The sequence below is a fragment of the Ctenopharyngodon idella genome, chromosome 23 (genome assembly GCF_019924925.1).
Source record: "Ctenopharyngodon idella isolate HZGC_01 chromosome 23, HZGC01, whole genome shotgun sequence".
In the NCBI taxonomy this organism is placed as follows: Eukaryota; Metazoa; Chordata; class Actinopteri; order Cypriniformes; family Xenocyprididae; genus Ctenopharyngodon; species Ctenopharyngodon idella.
This window is the reverse complement of record NC_067242.1, coordinates 20,325,957-20,349,354: the sequence shown is the minus strand read 5'-3', so window position 1 is coordinate 20,349,354 and position 23,398 is coordinate 20,325,957. Positions and strand designations below refer to the sequence as shown.

The 23,398-nt window shown below is 36.9% G+C and overlaps 1 protein-coding gene across 1 annotated transcript in view; it reads right to left on the bottom strand.

Annotated features, from left to right (window-relative positions):
- The window catches only part of kcnb2b (potassium voltage-gated channel subfamily B member 2b), a 124,499-nt gene that overhangs the window by 80,735 nt on the left and 20,366 nt on the right, over positions 1-23,398 (bottom strand). The window lies entirely within an intron of this gene.

Below are 23,398 nucleotides of genomic sequence, written 5' to 3'. Positions count from 1 at the left end.
GTGATGGAGCTGAAGAGGGGCTGAAGGGTACCAGAGGAGGCAGGAATGATGAGCAGGCAGTTTGAGGAGGCGGGAGAGGGAGGCTGGGAGGGAACACAGGAGACACAGGGCTTGGGACAGCGGGAGACGGACAGTCAGGCTGGTGACGGAGACGGACAGTTCAGAGCTGGACGGAACCAGCGGGGAGACAGACAGTTCAGGGCTGGACGGAACCAGCGGGGAAAGGAGACACAGGGAATTAACCTCCTCAAACACATCCAGTAATTCCAAAAAAGTTCCAGTGGCCATAGCGATCTCATCCACCGCAGTGAGGCTGTGGGCGGGGTCTTCCTCCCAGCCCTCGAACTCCACTAACACTCCCTCGGCAGCACACGATGTAACCGGCTCACGCACCTGGTCAGACACACCTTGCGGTTCACATCCCGGGGCGACGACTCCTTCCGTCCCCTCCTCAGGTTCGGTCTCGTTCGTCCCGGCAGGTTGAACTCCACGGTTTGCTGTGGCCTCTCGTCTCTCCATCGTGCACGTAGCCGGTGGCGGGTGGCTGGTCTCTGGATGTGGAGTGGCGCTGGTGTCATCCTCAGCAGGGCCGATGGTGAACGGAGAGTTGTTGTTCACCAGCACCCACTCCACGTATGCGGCGAAGTCCTCCGTTTGACCGCCCGCTGGAATGCGTGCCTTAGACCGCTCGCTCGAATGCGTGCCTTAGACCGCTCGCTCAGGCCGGTGTGATAAAATACACAGCGGTCCGGGAAGTGAGTCAGGCACGTAAGCTGGAGAAAGTCACTGGTATTTTGTTCCAGCGAGTGGTCTCCTTGCTCCAGGCAGAGAAGCTGGACAGCAGGTAGATTCATGAGGGAAAAAAAAAAAAAAAAACTGAGGAAAAAACGCCGCAAAAAAAAAATCACTGTTTGCGTTCTTCTGTTACAGTTGCTGTTATATAAACGCACAACAAAGATGAAGATGAGTATACGAGTAGGTCTTTAATCAAACACAGGAGATTCCAACAGGGTAGAGACAGCATAACATACATGTTAACGTAAACGTAAGCGAGAATGGACCAGGAGTGAAGGAGAGCGCTGGGTTTAAATACATGTGACAAACAAAGGGAACTTAACGAGGTGATGAGATGATTAACTAGACAGGTGAATCAAATGAACTAATCAAACAGACTGGGGAAAACTAGGTCACAGAAACACAGGACATGTGACAGTTGGCCAAACATTTAACCCAACCGCTGGGTTAAAACGATCCAATTGACCCTTCACCAGGAGTTTGATTGACAGGCGATCCAATGCCGAATCTGCCATTTTGTCCGACAAAGCAGTCAGGGGAGTTAGCAGATTAACGTCGGTGGACTTGAACTTGAAAATTGGTGTGTACTGGCGTCTTTCCGCGATTGAAACAACATTCCTTATGATGTTCATTCATGTTTAGATGCTATAAATGAACTAGTAATAAGAAATGATCGGCTCACGAGCTGCTTAAACCAAGTCGCTACAGCGGTCTGTCACGACACATTAAAGAGCCACAAAACGGTATTTATTGTTTAAATTTCTTTAAAAATGACAAAATTTGAAATTTGAGACGTTGTTTAATATCAAAAGTAACCTGCTCTGTCTTGTCGACGCGTTGTCCTCTTTGCTCCGGAATGTATTTTTCACTGCGTGAGAACATGATGTGTGGCGAGAGATCGGCATGGCTTGTTGGACATAGCAACAGTAACTAAAGTCTTTGTGAATGGTCAATTGCTGGGTTTGTCCATTTTCAACCCAACTTGGGTTGTTTTTAACCCAGCATTTTTTAGAGTGCATGCTGATTCTAGTGTGGCCTATGAATACATTTGAATGCACTGTACAATCAGTGTAAGCAAACATTCTGGGCTAGAGATGTCTTGGCACAGAAGAATCCTGCATCAGTTTTCAGTGGACATATCCCAGCTGAAAATACCAGCACTGCTGGTCAACAGCATATGTTTGTATTTTGGATGATGGTGTGCTGGTTTCCCCATCCAGCTTCATAACTAGCTTAACCAGGAAGCCTCCCTTGGTCAAGCAGCTTCCAGTGTAGACACAGTGTAGGAGTTATTAGTTTGTGAATTGGACTACATTAGTCAGATCGCTGTAGGTACAGTACAGTAGTGTTGTGGCGCTGTTGACTGTTTACAGGACATGGAAAGCATGGTAATAAATGCTAAACTGTTTTTTTTTTTTTTTTTTTTCCAGCAGAGATGATCAGTTTTATGTCCTTTTCTTTTTAAAAATACAGACATAAATAGTCTAGTCCAACAAATAATACAATCTGCATAAAAGAGATTTTTTTTTCTGCCAAAAAACGATTACATTTTAACAGCACCAATGCTGTCAACATATTTTCTTCAAAGACTAACACACAGGTCAAGTATGTAAAATAGGCAATTCTTGCCTTAAACAAGGTCGTTCAAGCACATTTAGTATTTGGCAGATATCTGTCAGCAGAAAGTGTTCTGAGCCGTCAAACTGATGTAAATCACGTTTCTGCTTAACTTTGGACAATTTTCTCATTTTAATAAGCCGTTAGGATAGACAGAAGTCAAAACTCACTATGATAGGGCCACAGCAACTGACATCTTTGATAAAGAATCAACAGCTCTCTGAACTATCCAGTTAATATCTAAAGCGAAGGATGGGGATCAACTGCGATGGGCCAAGGACAGGAACAAAAACTGCTCACCAAAAATTCTCCCTCAAGACTTTGTAAAATAAGGGAAATGCAAATGAACTTAAATGCAAGAGCAGCTGAATCCTCACTGCAGGAGCTGGTTTTAACAACCAATGCCTTTTATTTCACCTCTTCAGAAACTTTAACTAATTGTGATGTTGCCTTTGTAGTGATAGTCAAACGCCATTGTGTACATTGAGCTTATTAGCAAAGGTCATATGGAGATGTGGTTTTTGAGACAGGCAGGATGGCATTTCTCACTCGTTTGACTTATAGATGAGTATAATGACACATCTGTGAATTGAAATGTTAAACAGGACAAGCCCCTGCTGTAAGGTTCAAGAGACCTACAGTACGCAGGACAACATGTTTTAATGAATAAGTTCATGAGGACAAGAACAAGTCAGACCACATTAAAAAGGTCAAATGAATCTTAAACAGTCACATATTCTTGAGCTGCCAGGAAAATGTTTAAAATTGCTAGTAGGATTGTGTTAATAACAAACATAGAGCTAAAAGTCATTTTTTATTATACAAAATTATACACTCTAAAAAATGCTGGGTTGAAAATGGACAAACCCAGCGACTGGGTTGTTTTAACCCAGTGATTGGGTTAAATGTTTGGCCAACCTGCTCAGTAGTTTTATTTAACCCAACTATTGTTTAAAAATTACTGTATTGCTTGCTTGAAATGAACCCAAAGTATGTTGGAAATGAACATTTATTAATAAGTTTAATGAATAATAATTAAACAATAAACATTTATTAAATTGCTTATTAATAAATGTTCACCTTTTGATTATTACTGTTGCCTCTAGTAAATATGTGTCTGATTTTTAATTTCCAACCTGTTTTGGGTTCATTTTAAGCCAGCCATATAGTAATTTTTAAACAATAGTTGGGTTAAATGAAACTACCCAGCACGTTGGGCAAACATTTAACCCAATCACTGGGTTTGTCCATTTTCAACCCAACTTGGGTTGTTTTTAACCCAGCATTTTTAGAGTGTATAATTATTGCATAGAAAGTGTGACGTGTATCCAACTTTGGGAAATCTTTATACATTTTTTTTTTTTTTTTTTTTTTTACAAAATTTACAAAGAAATGATCGAAAGTTACAGTATGTAAAAATGTAAAATAAATGCTTTTGAACTTTCTATTCATCAAAGACAATTTCAACAATTTCCAATAAAATATTAAGCAGCACAAATGTTTTCAACGTTTTCAAGCACCAAATAAATACATCTTTAAAAGGATCTTTAAAACATTTTTTTTTTTTTTTTAAGGATCTTTAAAACGTTAAAAAATCTTACCCTACACTTTTGAACAGTAGTGTAGTCATTTATTATTTTACATTTCATGTATCAAATACCTTTTTTTGTATTAGGTTTTATTTTTTAGCCACTTTTCACATACCTTTAAAATATAAACATTCGGTAAAACTTTAGTATAGGGAACACATATGAACGATTAACTATGACTTTCCCTCAATAAACCCCTAATTTACTGCTTATTAATAGTTAGTAAGGTAGTTGTTAACTTAGGGAATTGGGTTGGATTAAGAATGTATCATGCAGAATAAGGCATTGATATGTGCTTAATAAGTACTAATAAATAGCCAATATTCTATTAATATGCATGTTAATAAGCAACTAGTTAAAAGACCCTAAAATAAAGTGCTACCAAAAATTAATTTACAGCTATTCAATATGTCAGGCTATGTTCAGACTGCAGGCAAATCAGTTTTTTTTTCTCAAATCAGATCATTTCATGCAGAATGTCCGCAATATTAATTGCAAGTGATCAAATAAGATTTGTGTATTCAGACATAACCAACCTATCTGCATGGGTTTACTTTGGTAATGACGTGGGCGTACCCACGTATGTGGCGAGGCTTGGAGGTGCATCATCTCGCTCTCCAAATAAGCGCCCTGTCGAGTTGCGGTGCAGAACTCCTCCGTTGCACAGGAAAATGCCAAAATCTTTGGACATACCATTTAAACACCTTATGATTACTTCCAGCATTTCCATCACCAGTTTTGACGTTATTGTTGTGTGTCGCATTAAGAGTGACGCAGAATGAAAAGACAGTTTGAAATCTGATTAGATACATCTGTAAAAAGCTGATTGGAATCACATTTCAAACCACCTCCATATGTAGTTTGAATCAGATTTGAAAAAAAATCTGATATCATGTGTTTTTTTGCTGTCCAGACTTTCAAAAACCCATCTGGATAAAATCTTTATATGCAAAAAAATTATTTTTTGCTGGCAGTCTGAACATGGCCTTAGAGAGCCAAGAATGAAAACAACCTCTGTGAGCAGCACTCAGTAGATATTTTGGTCAGGGGTTGTTAAATCCACTGAAATGCGATAACAACAGGTGGAAATCAATTATGTTAAGAGATGCCAGGTGCCCCACCTCATAGGGGGATTTGGCATTGATCAGGGAGCTCTATGAAAGGCCAGAGGCATAAACTTCAGTACACAGCAGTGTGTCCTTTCCCCTTTGAGAACTTTACATCTCGTCCTCTCCATGACACCAACATTCTGCCAAGTTCATTTTAATTAACTGCATACACTGTGAGCATAATCACTCTTTTTAAAACAGTCTTCTAATCAGCAAACCAATGGTCCGAATCATATTTTTCTGCCCTTTTTTACTGTTCATTAGCCACGTCTCCTTCATCCATCATCTATGGCTAAGAGTCAAACAAATAGGCAGAGTCCAGTGTCGCAAGCTTATTAGCCAAATATAAAGTGCACAGAAGGAGGTTCCACCTCATTTTGTCAAATATCACTTGAGAGAGAGAGCAATACATGTTCATTACTGGATTCACAATTGATGTAATTACTTTTTTTCTAAGGGACAACAGGAAATACTGTAGTGGGAGGGCACCCATTAAACTTTTGTGTTATAACCCATGAATTTCAACACCAACCATACTGCATTGTATAATGTGATGTAATAAAAAAGACTTTTCACTCCCTGCGAAAATTACTTGAAGGTGATCACACTGCCAACTGCCTACTACTGCCTGTGGATGGAATTCACGGTTGTCTTGGTTACTTATCCCCCCCCCCCCTTCACCGAATGTCTAAAAATAATGTCCAGCTCTCGACGAGGAGGACGGCCGCACTGTGTTCTGCAGAAGAAGTAAATCATTACATCACCAGCAATGGTTTTGTTTTGAAAAATCTTAAACGCTCCCCTGATAATTTACAGAATAGAACAAGCACAACCGGTGGGGACGGAATGGAAAATTCCCAGCTGAACCAAATATGAGCATTCCAAATGTTAGGAAATGTTCTTTTTTGCAGCCCGCTGCGCTGTACAGATGCTGTTTAAACACTTATACGTCAAGCTACTGTACTGTAAACAAGCTGTACATAAACATTTCCTCTGTTCCAAAATCTAGAGAGCTGCCTACTGAGGAAACATTTTACAGAATTGTTGATGTGCTCCAAGGCTTATTTCAAAAGGTAGACAAGTTTATTATGCATTATTTATTATCCTAAAGCAGTATCACATATATGCTTCAGAGAGAAGGCAATCCCAGAATGCACTGTGAGGAGCTCAGTGAAGGAAAACAACTAAAATGGCTGACTAGGGTAAAGAAATGCCACGTATAGCTTATAATTCAGATCTAATAATTCTTATTATTTTAAATACTGAAAAACAACAGTAAAGATTTAGTGTGAATAATAATTAATTCGTTCACCCAAGATTTCTGCATACTATGTATGTGTTTTGCCATTAGCTTAGCAACATGCTAACAGCAAACTCTATAGAATGCAATAGAGGGTGTGCACGTGACGTCACCGTCGACCGTTACGACTGCAGTTACGCCCACTGAGTGACAAAAGACTGAGTGGCAGTGTTGGTTTTCAGCGTGAATGCCGTGAATAATGAACAAAACTCATCCAAAACGGGAAAGAGCTTTGCGAATGACTGTACAAATAGCTTTGACACAAAATCTGAGGTATATTTTTACAGACTGCTGAAAGCTACAGAAAAAAGAAGCAAATAGGTCGAAGCAATTCACAGAAACAGCTGGACTCCAGGCAAAGAAACATGTTTTGCAGTTATCATTTTGTCCCAAAATGTTGGATTTTGGGGTAAAATCATACCCTATATATTGTATTGTTATATATTGTTTTGACAACTCATCAATTAAATATTTACCATCTTACCACACTGACAAAAACTATACAAGTTTTAGGGCTGGACGATATGTCGAAATATATAACATTGATATAAGTGATCGCTCCAATTTAGACCTACCTATATTGTATTTATATAAAGCGTTCACAGGCCGATTTGCCTTATGTATTTCCCCGGCGTCGAAATCAGGCACATATAAATGTCAGGAAACATAATTCCTGGCTGCATGCCAATATCCATGGATTAGGTTTCTTTGACATGTCATAAGGAACACTTTCAAGCCCAACCTTTAGTGTAATCGTTTGTTTTACTCGCGTTTTCACAGTTTCCTCTATTAAATCCAGTCATGCAGCAGGTTCTTTTGCCACTCAGTCCAGCTGAGGGAGCGCGTTCCGGCGGGAAAGTGACGTCTATGCATACCCTCTATAGTCAGGTTCTGGAAGTAAAAATCCAATTCATCTTATCCATAGGGGAATTGGTTTTTAACACTTACAAACCTTTAAAAACAGACCTACTATGAGTTACGAGGTCGTTTAACTATGCTAAATGCTTTTGTCGAAGCCCTCAGCCCGCATTTTTTCAACTTATATTTTAGATTCCTGGTGAGAAACTACATTACCTATGATTCTGCAAAAACAAACTAGAGAACTGCAACAGTAGACTCGTTTGAGATACGCCTTACCTCGCCTGAAATTTAGATTAAAGTAGGCAGCTGCATGGGAAGGAGTGAAATAAGTGTAGGCAAGATGGACAGTTTTCACTTCTCATAGTGGACAGACAGCTATAAGATCAAAGGCAGATATCGCGTGATTCACACTCATGCACTTTGATGCTAATAAACTAGGTGTAATTTAAGTTCTGTTGCTTTTATATGAAAATAAATATGATAAACAAGACACCAAAAGTGCTTGTTATTAACTCCATCTGAAAGACGTGTTTCCATCTATTATAGTTTAATATTGACATGTATTTTATTTATGTTTTATTTTAGAATGACACATCCCATAGAGAGATCTCACTGTCACATATCAGAGTTATAAAATCAAACTATAAATAAGAAACGATACATCACATTACGGTTGTTTAACCAATTATGCTTCGTTTCCCATTATGCTTTTGATCAGATCTGTCTGCGCAATCTGGCATGGTCGCCTTGTCGTCGCGAGAGGTTTTGATATACGTCAGTATGACAGCACAGCAAGTCGGACCACATTCGGATACATTTCTAATTTTGCAGTGATCACCGGTGATCAGTTCGGCTCATCCCAAACGAGCCTAATCAAATTGTGGCAACTCTTTAGCACCAGCCCACTCCCATGAAACACTGCATATGAGGTAATAGAGCCAGTCTCAAGAGTCAGACTACTTAAATATTTGTATAGATATGCATATTTTTGCAATAAACGTGAATTGTATATTATACATAATCTTTAAATTAATGGTTTTATATTTCTCCATTGTTTTTAATCTAATCGTCATTTGCGATGCTTAAGTGCACATATTTGTCTTTTTATCTGATTTTCAAATATTTTTTTTCTGCTTGTAATGTTGTGATTGACCTCGTAGCTAGTTGATTTGATTCATGGCTTATAACTCTTAAACAAGGACATTTTTTAAATCCCTATGTAAAAAATGGGAAAAATTCTAACAAAGTGAACAAGCACTCCATAGAAAACAACTGCCAGTCGAGTCTTCCATAGTTGCAGCCTTTGTAGAGTCACTTTTTTTTTTGTGGTTCCACATCAGTTAGGATGCTACCTATAGGCAAAAGACCCTGTCCTATTGGTAACAGACTACGGTGTTTCAGCGTAGTTTTACAGTCACTTTTGTAGAGAACAAATCATATTGTGTTAGTACAGTTCTATTGTTGTTGTATTAAATATAACTCTTGTTGAAAGCCATTGTTGTCCTGCAATAATTTCTCAGTGACTACTAGAGAGTGTGACAATAGTCACAAGTGACAGAGGAGAGCCGATCATATCTGATTAAGCAACACATTGCTATTAAAATCCTTCCTGTCTGATGACCTATCTGCTATTTTCTGCTTGTAAGCCCTTTGTGAACAGCGAAGAGCAACCGCAGCAGGTGATGATTCAGCTGACGCACACGCATCAGGATGCCTGGAGTGGCTCAGCTTACCTTTCATACTGATCTCAGATCAGCCCTTTAATTACATTTGGGCGTGTAAGGGGTTGGCTAGTTCAGAACGTGCTCGAAAAGGCAACTGCTATTAAACGTGGCTCTGTTTGGCGCCAATTACTTCTGTAGTCTAATGCCATTGAGCAGATTTACCATACAAGCCTCATTCCTTTTGTGGTGACACAGGGATCACGGGTAATGCCTTACAGATTGGTTTGTGTTAGAAGCATCCTGCCCTCCCTGTCAAGCTGACATAGCAAGGACATTCCAGTGCGGTGCCCCGCTAATGGACTCTTTCCGCATGGTGCTGCACCATGAAGAACACATTAGACATCATCTGCGGCGGCTAGTGGAGTGAAACTCGCCGGGAAAAGCCCTGCTGTAACTGCTTGGTGTTCATTTCTGCTAAGAATGGAACATTTTGAGATATTTAGTGATAAATGTCTTAGAAGATGACACACATTGTGTTGAAGGCTAAGAGAGGGTTCGCATTATGACTCGCAGTCCCTTTGGCTTCTTTATCAATTCAACACAGAGCTTTCTGGAAGTAATCTAAAAAAGCGGGAAGTTTCTAGTAGGATTGGATCGATATCCCGAAATTCTGGGTTTTGGTACAATACTAGCCTCTGGTCAGGGGCGTTATCCACTTAGTATTTTTAAGAGGGCACCCGATTGTTGTAGTGTTTCATGGGGAAAAAACCAATAACGTCCTTTTTTGAACTCATGTGGCTTCTTATCACAGAATGAGACAGAAATTATATTATTTTATAGTATTCTATACAGTGATAAAGGCTATGTCGATTGGCATTGCATAATAAATATACATTATCCTTATGAAAACACCAACAACAACACCATAAACCATAGGATAAACCATATACTGTCGCAATGGTGTGTTAAAGGGTTGAAGACATGGTTGAAATAGTCAACGTGACTACAGTGGTTCAACCTTAATGTTATGAATGACATGAGAGTGAGTAATAAATGACAGAAATTTCATTTTTGGGTGAACTAACCCTTTAATTCTCTTCATGTTTAATCAGTCAAAAAGCTACAGCGATAGCTGGATGTCATATTCAGCCCTGTTCACACCCCGTTCTTTGTCGCTAGTCTTTGTACTGTGAAAACGCTTGTAAGAGTTCCCAGTGCTGTCGCTTTAATGTTATTTGTGTCTACCATGGCATGTCTTCTTTAGAAAACGCAATCACAAAATGATATATAAAACTAAGATATCATTCTAATTAGGAATTACACTTTGAAATTACACAGCATACTGCTGTCGGAGAGTGTTGTGATATAAGCAGTGCTCAGTGCATTAAATCATTAACCAGATTAATGATCGATCAATCAACAAATTAATCTCACTCATGCTGTTAAATATTACTAAAACATCTTTCGAATTTGTCAAATAATCAATTTTCTTGTCCCTAATAATCAACAATGCAGGGGAAACTGTAATATGAACTGCAGCAGTGCTAAACTGCTCACTGTATCGTATAATTAACGCAAACGATCAATGTATGAATTAAACTCACTAAGGGTACGTTTACACGACAACGATATGCTTAAAACTGAGACTTTTCCTTTGAGTTTTCTACGTACAGACGACACCACTGTCAAAACGATCTCCATTCATACGAATCCATGAAAATGACTAAAAACGCTGTATTCTGCTGGCAGGCCATTAGATGGTGATGAAACACCATTAGATGGCGATGAACGTGTAATGCGCATGTACGTGATGTCATCGTTTTCACAGATTCGCTTTTTTGTTGTTCACACGGAGACCATTTTAAAAAACTTGTACTCTGAAACCCGTTTCAAAAGTTTGCGTTTTCAGACCACCAAAACGCTGTTGTCGTGTAAATGAACGGCCAAAACGCATTAAAATTTTTCCGTTTTTAGTTGTGTAAACGGCCCCTTAGACCACAGACAGTTTCTTTTCCATGCATCATTTTATTATATCCATGTATGTGAAATTTACTCTAGTACTTTGTATTTTAGCTCCTGTAACTGCTCACCATTTGGGTACATACAGTACAAAAATTTCTTCCAGTTAGCACTGCACTCCATCTGTGTGATCTTCAATTCAATTATATGCATCTTTCCATAATAAATGATAAACAAAAATGATCTACTGCATCTACTACAGCTGTCTAATTCTGACTTATTTCAGTGGAAACTGAACTTAAAATAGAAGGATTACCGCAGGCACGCCACTCATTGCCTCATTTGCTTAAGACGTCTTAAAGGGTGGCGTCAGATGAAGATGAGTGACTTGCACTCGTGAGAAGGAAGTCTGTTACTCAGAGTTCAGTGAGGTGAAGAAAGACATCTAAGGTACCCAACCACCAAACACGCTTACCATTTCACAAAATGAAAACTCTTTTTACTGAAAACATGACTGTGTGGATTATTTTTTCCCTAGAAGTTGTTGAGGACCAGGCAGGGAGCAGACTCACTGAGATGGTAGGACAGCCGATTTACCTGAAACAGCTAACACAGCATACAGGCATCACCCACAGTCGTTTCATCTCGCATATTTCTTTGTGAACGTTTGACAACATGACACCGTGCGATATTCAGCGGCGTGTCAGTACTCCTTGCAGTCTTGGGCTTGTCACCACATTACTTCAGAGGGCAGTGCTGCAGTGCTTTGTGGGATATAGGAGATGGGTGTGTGGGTGGAAAGAGGACAGGTAGGAGACATGACAGAGAGATGCATGGTAAGAATAACCTCAAGTAGGCAGATTTAGAAATAGAGAAGAGGCAAAGGTGCCAGAAATTCATCTTTAGAACTGACACACAAAAACAGGTAATGTGAAGATGATAGATACCATCAATATTTAAAAATTATATTTTGAGTATGTCATGCCCCTCTGACTTAAATAAAGGCTGTATAACACTGAAGCATTACAAAAGAGATTCTCAAGTGCTTTTGCTTCAGGAGTCAGATTTGGACATTAAGTGTCAACTCAACACAGAGCCAAGCCTAGTTTTGGTGCCAAAGTTAAAGCAACTTAGGGCTTGGCTGATACCAATGAGCCACTATTTTTTATTTTTTTTTCTTAATTATGGCCAATAACAGATAAATGGCTGATATTAAAATTAGGTCACACTTTAGATTAGGGTCCAATTCTTACTATTAACTATGAGTTTTGCCTCAATAAACTCTTAATTGCTGCTTATTAATAGGTAGTAAATTACTTTTTAAGTTTAAGTATTGGGTAGGATTAAGGAATGTAGAATATGGTCATGCAGTATAAGGCATTAATATGTGCTTTGTAAGTACTAATAAACAGCCAATATTCTAGTAATATGGATGCTAATAAGTAACTAGTTAATAGTGAGAATTGGACCCTAAACTAAAGTGTTACCTAAAACTCTTTACTATTTTGTCTAAAACAATTTAACACTAAGGGCCCTATTTTAATGATCTAAGCACATGGTCTGAAGCGCATGGAGCAAGTGCACTTAGGGCATGTCCGAATCCACTTTTGATAGTTTAACGACAGGAAAAAAGGTCGGCATGGTCTAAAAGGGTTGTTCTCTTAATGTGTCATGGGTGTGTTTTGGGCACAATGTGCAATAAACCAATCAGAGTCTCATCTCCTATTCCCTTTAAAAGCCAGTTGCGCTCGCGCCATGGCGGATTTGCTATTTACATGGCGGATTTGCTATTTACATGGCGGAATTTGCAAGCAGAAAAAATTAATGCTTCTCCAGCGAGGAAACGGATCTGCTCGTGCGTGAGGTTAAAGCGCACCTGCCTATAGGCTCATATTAGTAACACACCCTTTAAATAACAAAAAATTAATAAAAGTGCCATCGACTTTAGACCAGGTTTCAGTTGGTCAATGGCGCAGTCTATTTCAGTTGCCTCAAAATAGCAACACGCCAACAATGCGCCTGAACACACCTCGTTTTCAGACCAGCACGCCAGCACGCCTGCCACCACATTGCGCCGGGTGTATGATAAGGCCATAAATAAATAATTAAAACATTATAATGCATGGTATAAAAATGGATATTCATTTTGAGATTTGCTAAAGATTAAATTTAGCCATGTTATTAAATTTTTTGAGTTTTTTAAGATTCATTTTAAGTGAGAGTTAGATGACAGCAAAACTAAATCTTTTAAAACTATAATCTATTAAGCATTCACAATTAAATATCCAATATCAACCAATACAGAGTTTTAAAAGTCTAATAAAAAAAAAAAAAAAAACCTTTGGTAACACTTTACAATAAGGTGTCATTAGTTAACTACTTTAATTAACCTTAACTAAGAATGAAAAATACTTCTACAGCATTTATTCATCTAAATGTTAATGTCAACATTTACTAAAACAACAAAAGTTGTAATTGTTAACATCAGAAAATGCTTTGTGAACTAAAATGAACAATGAACGACTGTATTTTTATTAACTAACATTAACAAAGATTAATAGATACTGTAATAAATGTTTTGTTCATTATTAGTTCATGTTAGTTAATACATTAACTAATGTTAACTAATGAGAACTTATTGTAAAGTGTTACCAAAAACTTATATATCAGTAAAAAAAAAAAAAAAAAAAAAACCTCTAATATCGACCAATAACTGTTATGGCACTGATAAAACGTCATTTTGCTTTAAAATGTTCTTTGAGAGGAAGATCATTTTTGCTCAGTCAGCAGAAGGTCTCTGGTCCTCGTGGACTCCTCATGGCAGACTTAGATCTGAGTCAATCAGGCACAGAGATCAAAACCATGGCCTTCAAATCCAAAGGTGCTTAAACTTACCCGGCATGGTCTGGGAGGCTTTTAACTTCCCATAATACATCACCATTGACTACAGTCAAGAAAAACCTCCGACAAATCTTGGATCACATCCATACAACACTGGCTGGCAATTTTTTATCCCAGTAGAGTGGAAAGACAGCAATCTACTGTCTATTGTGACCAATTACCTTAATACAGGAATCCCTCAGGGGGTAAAACATGGGCTTACAGGGATTTAACATGTCTTGAAAACAACCCAACAGACTGACCACTGGAGTAACCAACCGGTGTCACTGTGGTCTGAACATTTCTCTTTGAAAGTACTCCTCCGCTTTTAGTTTGATATTCTCTTTTTTCCATTTTTGTTCATAAACTTCAAATTGTGTCTTGCAGCGCTCTGTTGCTTTGTAGTGAATGTCGTTCCCATCAATATTTCAGTCTAAAGTGCTCAGATGCTTTCAATGGAACATACAAATGCTGACAGATCCACACTGAAGGCTTCGCTGGACTAAACAAATAACGATAGGAATGAAACACAACAAGCTTTTATGTTACTTTCGGTCACTGTTCTTTGACCTACTGGTTTAAATAAAAATTAGAGTACAGGTTAAAACATCAAACACAAGAAAGTAGGGCTGCAACACCTAATCGTTAAAAAAAAAAAAAAAAAAAATCAATAATAATTGATAATGAAAATACTTGAAAGCGAATTGCATTATCGATTTATTACGTCTGCACACTGTGCACGAAAAACATCTCCTAGTCATGTCATTTTACAGCAGTGAATAAAGCATTTCTATGGACAAAACACATCTGGAAAACAGTGCAGAACAAAGAGTGAGGTGCTGGAGGAAAAGTGCACAACCCAAGATGTCCTAAACATGGGATTTCATCATATTAGGGGCTTCAAATTAAAGCCTATTGTTTATCACAGCAAAATATATATTAATAATAATATATTGTTTTTAAACATTTTAAATTGATAAGTTTTTAGTTTTTTTCTTCCGATTAATCGGAAAAATACTCAACAGATTAATTGAGTACCCAAATAATCGAGTATCAAAATAAAGGATGTATTAGGATCCTGCAAGGCACCAGCCTCTTTGGACTTGTTCTGAAACATATTTTGAAAGTTAATATAAAGCATTGTTTAATGAAAATAAAGAAACTATTTCATAAAACTAATTTACGATCGTCTACCACAAAACGAGCACACAACTATAAAAGCAATAGGCTTCTTGTTTCTTTATTAACACACATACTTTTGCTTTCTTTGACATAATGGCTTTTACACATTGGCCACAAACAACCACAAGGCTTTTCTTGCACTCCAAACCATTTTGAAACTCCCTATAGTTATAGTGGCTTTGTCTAAAAACCATATGAGCTCACTTGATGTCTACTTCCTATATATGCAGCTGTCTACATATACATTAAACTAACCTAAGTGGAAAATTAGCACCTGATTTAAGACACTTTTCATAGGCGGTAACTTTGTTAGCAGGCACTCTCGCAAATAATGTTCTTGTAGAGAGATAATGCACACAGCTAATTTTCACATTAGCATGAATCTAGCAAAGTTAAAAATCAATACACCAATAAGTAAATGAATATGCAGCGCACATGAACACTGGATAAAATCTGTGATCCTTACAAACTGGCCTTTCCTAATCACTTTTGAGCATGAGTAAACATGTATGTTTCCCTAAGCTCCGTCCAAATTTGTAAATATTTAGCTTAGCTTGTCAGATAGGCTAACCTAAAATTCTGTCCTAAAAAATTCTGTCTTTCAGATCACATTTAGATAAACTGTAAATGTGAAAATGTACACAAACAACCACTTTGTTGTTACTTACTTAAAAACATCCCCACTTAGAGTGCATTGTGGGATTGCTTTACCTTTAAAGGGATAGTTCACCCAAAAATGAAAATTATACCATGATTTACTCACCCTCAAGCCATCGTAGGTGTATATGACTCCAGGGGGTTAAATGCAAACACATCGATTCGCTTCAGAAGGCCTTTATTAACCCCCTGAAGTTGTATGGATTCATTTTTTTATGGATAGATGCTTTATGTTTGTTTGTTTTCAAAATCTGGGCTGCCATTCACAACCATTATTAAACTTGGAGGACTAAGGATATTTTTAAATATATCTCTGATTGTGTTCGTCTGAAAGAAGATAGTTATAGTCACCTAGGATGGCTTGAGGGTGAGTAATTTATGGAATAATTTTCATTTTTGGGGGAACTATCCCTTTAAAAGGACACACAACCCAGCTAACAGGAAATGTTCTCAGAACTTTAGCTAATGTTCTGGCAAGGTTCTCTCAAAGTGGTGAACAAACGTTCTTCCAGTAATATTAATGGAATGTTCGTTCAAAGTAATTTATCCTTTAATAATGTTCTCAAAACATTAACACAAAAACGTTATTTCTACATTGTTCATGAAGCATTTTTTTCTGAAATGGTTTATAGTTGGAAATTCGGCTGTTTTTTAAATGTTACTACTTGTTTTAGAATGTTTAGAGAACATTCAAAGGTAACATTCCCATAATGTTTCAAGAATGATAAAATGGAATGTTCCCTTAATGTTTGCATAACCAAGAAAAAACATTTTTAAAATGTTTGTTTTAGAACATAGTTTTGTTAGCTGGGAACGTACACTCAAAATGACATACAATTAACTGCCTCCAGTTTGAGACAAAAAAAGAGCACACATATCTAAAAATGCTGTCTATGTAGGCAGCACACTATATGTTTTAGGATTGAGCCTTTATCTTCTTTTAAAACCTTACGAACCCAGCTGCGCTCAAGACTCCATGCTCCCTCTGTAGCTTATCCTTAAGACACATGGAATAAAAGGCCAACCCAGACAACATGCAGTCTCATGGTAATTCAGTCTCATTAGGGTTTTGTTTAGGATACGGACAAGCCAAGTCTCACAGATTTCATTAGATGCATGAAACCCAGTAATTGATTAACTGCCACCATCAACTCATGATCTCTGTGACAGACCAGACCAGGATAAACAATGTGGGACGTTGACCCGAAAGTACAGCAGAATTATTTGCATTAAGACTTGGTAATGCCGCAAAAGAGGATTAGTGATAGGGTCCCCACCCACAAAACCAGCTGGGACCCCAGCTCAATATAGCCCTATTCGGACGGTAATTGTTTCTTATAGGGACTTGAGATATTTTCAGCATTTACAGGGGTGATTTTATTGCCGTCCGAATCCAGAATGTCAGTGTTTTCCTCCCAATACCTGGGTAAAAATCCCCAGCCAAATTACCTACGTTTTTTTTTTTTTTTTGACAAACACCAAGGTTGTGTGGTAATTTAATTGCAGTCCGAATCCACATCTCTGAGTTTACAAGAGGAGATCAATTCAAAATTCACTGTTTAAATCCTTTTTGACCACTGTGGAACACCGTACGACTGTTGCACTTCACTGTAATTTGTATGCGTTTTAAATATATACACTTTTATTACTGAAATGCTGGGAAGTATTTACAAGGATAATATTTCATCACCGCTCCACCTCAGCCAAAAAAAGGCACGTAAATATTTTAAATGGGTCGTTACAGCAATACGATTTTTGTATTTTTGTACAATTAGCTATATACATTAAAAATATAAACCAAGCAGCTTTCTGTTTACCTCATGTAAATAAGAGACTGCATTAACCTATTTCCGCTAATTTTCTTTTTTTTTAAATTACATCCATCATTTTGAGATAAAATACAAGACAGAAAACCATTTCAACTATAGCGTGTCTATCTTCCTATTTTTAAACAGGAGACTTAAATAATCACATAATAAACAGGCTGTTATCTTTCTATTATTAAATTAAATATGAATTTATTTGTATTATTCCAAGCTTATGCCATTTTATTTACAGCAGACAATCATGTGACCGTGTGAGCAGCACGTTCCTGAGTTCGTAGGATCACTAAACTCGCTCCTCCATCGTGAATAAATCGTCATCTGAATGCATAAGTTTTATTACTGAGGTGCTATGCAAATTTATTTATACAGATGTAAAACAACTACCGCCTGAATAGGGCTTATGATTCAAAAGTTTTCCTGAAAAAAATATTTAAATGTTTTTAAACTTAAAGAAGTCTCTTTTCAATACAGTAAAACTGTTATATTGTGACATATTATTACAATTTAAAATAAATATTAAAATAAAGCTAGATTTTCAGCATCATTACTCCAGTCTTCAGTGTCTCAAGATCATTCGGAAATCATTCTAATTTGCTGATTTGCTTCTCAAGATACATTTCTTATTCTTATCTATGCTGAAAACAATTCATATTTATGATGCTTAATATTATGCTACATTTTTTTCCACGATTGAACAGAAAGATAAAAAACAGCATTAATTTGAAATAGAAACTTTTTGTAATATTATAAAAGTCTTTACTGTCACCTTTGATCGATTTTAAGTGTCCTACATGAATAAAAGTATTAATTTATTTCTTTTTTAAATCTTACTAACCCTGAAAATTTGAACAGTAATATATATGATTGAAATCCTGCATTAGTAATAGTATTTATTCACCACTCAGTCCTCATATTAAAAAAAATATATATATAAAACACAATAAGCCTGAAGATGAAAATGATCTTTCTTCTTTAAAATAACATATCAGTGCATTGTAAATGCGAAATGATCTTCTTTAGTCTGATTTAGCAGCTAATAGCTGTCTGAGTGACAAGGAGAAAGTATATATCAAGGTCAGAACATGCCAACTGTTCAGGCTGGTTTGCAAGCCCAGATTGAAAGAAAATGCCATTTCAAACTGACTCACATAAATGTGAATAAACAAATACTGAAATAATGACAGTCACAGAATATGAAAGATTGTTTTTGACTTCCACATTTTTAAAGCCCACTATAATCTGTATTATCCCACAGAACATTGACAATATACAGTACATAAATATGTGGGAATCAAACTTTTGAATTAATCTTGGATAAAGATTTAAACTGTTGTTCTTTGAAAATCCTTTTGGTTTTATATGTATATATATATATATATATATATATATATACAAAAAAAAAATCTGAATGAAGATGTTGTACTTTATCAAATCGGGAAACATTACACTACTTTGGTATTTGGCAGTTTAATTCATTGCAGAAAGAATAATATGATGCAGCTTTTCATTATCTACGTAACTGTAATTCTTGTCAAAGCAATAGCCATTTTGCCATTGAGTGTTTTGGGGGTCTATTTCAGCCCTATGGTCTTTGCTGATCCAGCCATGCTTTATCACATTATCAAACAAATAAGAAAGGCAATATTCCAGCAGTCACTGAATTTAGACAAATAGCCTACTACGGTGCCAAATCCTGTGTGGAAAAATAGCACCTGCAACTCCGAGTGTGTGGGAGGAGACTTACCAAGACAAACAGGAAGGACAAAGAAAGAGCAGTCAAGTTTACCTTTGCTCATCAAAAGTCTCCAGCACACAGATACTGCACCTTCGTACTATTTTCTTGACATTTGCAATGACCCTCAGGCACTGAAAATGAATTATAAGGTTGGTTAAACAGGGGTTATGGTGTTCTGACCACAATGGGGCACTGGGAATGACTCCGTCAGGTCCAAGACCAAGACCCTGGACTTTAAGCTCATTAAAAGCCAAACGCATCATGAACCGGATCAGGGCATAGGTCTTTGAGGGCAGAGCAGGAGTGAAGACCCAGGAGAGTAACAGCGCTGTCTACAGGCACACACTAAATAAACTGTGTGGACACATAATTGGCATTGACCCACAGTGGCTTGTGCCGCTTGATGTAACACTCTAAAAGGTTGATAACAGTTTGTACTAGGGCTGCATGATATCGCTATCGTGATATGGCTTAGTGCGACCACTGAATCGTGCAGACTGTGATTTAATTAAGTAAATATATGTGCTACGACTCCAGTTTGGCACTGTTCATCCACATTTGTGCAGCCATGATACATGTGCTTTACAGCACCATGCAAAGTGCAGAGTTTCACTGTGAAATCAGTAGTGCGTACATTCATTTGCTGGCAACTCATCAAAATACAAGCTAGATGATTTAATATTTAAAATTGAATGTATTAAGTAGTAAATGTTAGTATTGTCTTATCTTAAAAGGTTAGTTCACCCAAAAATGGAAACATGTTATTAATTACTCACCCTCATGTCATGTCGTTCCACACCCGTAAGACCTTCTTTCATCTTCGGAACACAAATTAAGATATTTTTGATGAAATTCGATGGCTCAGTGAGGCCTGCATCACCAGCAAGATAATTAACACTTTGAGATGCCCAGAAAGGTACTAAAAACATATTTAAAACAGTTCATGTGACTACAGTGGTTCAGCCTTAATATTATAAAGCGACGAGAATACTTTTTGTGCGCCAAAAAACAAAATAACGACTTTTCAACAATATCTAGTGATGGACGATTTCAAAACACTTGCGTACAGACGACAACATTGTCCAGACATATCCACAAAAACGACTAAAAATGCTGTATTATTCATGTGAAGCCAGTAGTTGGTGGTGTCACTTTGTAAAAAAAACTACGCACCTATAGACTGAACATGTAATACGCTTGTACATGACGTCACGTTTTCACAAATTCGCTTTCAAAATCTTGCACTTTGAAACCAGTTTTCCAAACTGTGCATTTTCAGGCTCCTAAAACGCTGTTGTTGTGTAAATGAACGGCCAAAGCGCATAAAAAGTTTTCTGTTTTTAGTTGAAAACGGTGTCATGTAAAAGGCCCCTAAAAAAGTTGCAAGCCAGCAGTTTGGATTATATTCACAAAAATCAAATTTTTATCAAAGACGTTGTCTGGATTGGATTCAGAACGATGATCAAAACACAGAATGAGTAGATCGAGTCCATCAACAGCCCCAAAGCTTGCAGGGTCCTATACCTCTTCATGGGTTTGACATTTCATTCGGTAACATTCATTCGCTAACACTTTAATTTATATGCTGTTGATTGTTTGACAATCACGTTAGCTTAATTGTGCATAAACAACTTCTATCCGCTCCTTCTGGTTTATGCATATCTTCTTCTTTATTGTTTTCGGATTTTGAAAACAATGAAGAAGATCTGTAACAGCGCCACCTACGCACAACAGTGAAAACACAGGAAGCCGGAAAAACTTGTCAATGGTGGGGAAGCGTTGTGTCAAAAATGATGGAAAAGCTCATCAATGGCAAAGAAAAGAATTACATGTCCTGCAGAACAATTATTTTCCTCAACCACTGTTTCTGCTCGCAGATGGGTCAGTTATAGAGTGGATGGGGCAGTTTAGGTGCCAAAAAATCAAGAACGTGTAAGTATGTCTGAGGGGGCTGCTGCATAACATCATCTGTTCTCGTTCTCTCATGCACTCGTTCGGACTTTCACAGAGATGAATATGAGAAGTGAAAACATAAACTACACTGTTAAAAAAATTAATAATCTCAATTTTAAAGAATGTAAAATGCTAAAAATCCAGTAAGTTACTTCACCCTATACAATGAAAACTGATATAATTAGTCATTTTACTGTCAAAGTTTTTCTTTTTTAGAAGCAAATTAATTACCATAAAAATGGGTGATTTTTAGGTGGTTTTTATGATATTGAACAAGATGTAATTTCACTGAAACATATTGTAAAAAAATTATAAATATATATATATATATATATATATATATATATATATATATATATATACAGTTGCAAGAAAAAGTATGTGAACCACTTGCAGAATCTGTGAAAATGTGCAAAATTTTAACAAAATAAGAGAGATCATACAAAATGCATGGTATTTTTTGTTTAGTACTGTCCTGAGTAAGATATTTTACGTAAAAGATGTTTACATATAATCCATAAGACAAAAAATAGCTGAATTTATTAAAATGACCCAGTTCAAAAGTTTATGAACCATTGATTCTTAATACTGTGCGTGGTTACCTGGATGATCTACGACTGTTTTTTTGTTGTGTGATGGTTGTTCATGAGTCCCTTGTTTATTCTGAGCAGTTAAACTGAGCTCTGTTCTTCAGAAAAAATCTCCAGTTCCTGCAGATTCTTCAGTTTTCCAGCATCTTTTGCATATTTGAACCCTTTACAGCAGTGACCGAATGATTTTGACTTTTTACATGGAGGACAACTGAGGGACTCGAACACAACTATTAAAAAAGGTTCAAACATTCACTGATGCTTCAGAAGGAAACACGATGCAGTCGGGGGGTGAAAACTTTTGAACAGGATGAAGAGGTTCAAGTTTTTCTTATTTTGCTTGAATATCATTTTTTCATTTAGTACTGCCCTTCGGAAGCAACAGAAGATACTTGCATGTTTCCTGGAAGACAAATTAAATACAATTTACCTTGATCTTCAAATTCCAAATGTTTTCACCCCCCATCTATTAATGCATCATTTTTTTTTCTGGAGCATCAGTGAATGTGTGAACCTTTTTTAATAGTTGTGTTTGAGTTCCTCAGTTGTCCTCAGTGTGAAAAGACGGATCTCAAAATCATTCGGTCACTGCTGTAAAGGGTTCAAATATGCAAAAAATGCTGGAAAACTGAAGAATCTGCAGGACCTGGAGATTTTTTCTGAAGAACAGAGCTCAGTTTAACTGCTCAGGACAAACAAGGGACTCATGAACAAACATCACACAATAAAAAAAACAGTCGTAGATCATCCAGGTAACCACACACAGTATTAAGAATCAATGGTTCACATTCTTATGAATGGGGTTATTTTAATAAATTCAGCTATTTTTTTTTTTTTTTTTGCCTTGTGGATTATATGTAAACATCTTTTATGTAAAATGTCTTACTCAGGACAGTACTAAATAAAAAATAACATGCATTTTGTATTATCTCCCTTATTTTGTTAAAATTATTAACATTTTCACAGATTCTGCAAGTGGTTCACATACTTTTTCTTGCAACTGTATAATTTAAAGTAAGGCAAATTAATTATAATTAATGGCAAAGAAATTATATGTGAAACGAGACAATGCATGTCATTTTAATGTAAAATATTGTAAACATGAGCAAATCATTTAAAATGAACTTAAAATATAAAAAAAAACAAAAAAAAAAACAAATTATTTACTGTCAATTTATGCTAAAGTTATGGTTACCAAAGCTTCCAGTTTTGTTGCTAGCATAAAAATGAAACTAGCACTATTAACAATAATAAAGAAACATCCTGTCCTACATAAATAAGGTATAAACAAGGACGAAAGTCCAACTGCAGTCACCTTTTTGTTTTATGCACATTATTGGTCTAAATGATTGCCTTTTTATTCCAAGCTGGTAAGTAGAATTGTGCTCAGTCATTAGTTTAAGATAGCAGTCAGACTCACACCCATACACCAAACCCTTCCAGATCTCCATGGCAACACCGCAAACATGGGCTTTCTTCACAGAGAGGGGTGAAAAAGTGTAGTTAATTATTATTCCTACTTTTCCAACCCTCTCACTTCCGTTTCAGCTGTTATGACTATTTTCTTTTGCCAGCAAGGACAAAAAACAACCAGAGGGGCAGTTGCTGACATCTAACATGATGTTTTACTGAGTCAATTAGTTCATCAATCATCTGCACCACTCCCACTGCGAGTGTTTGT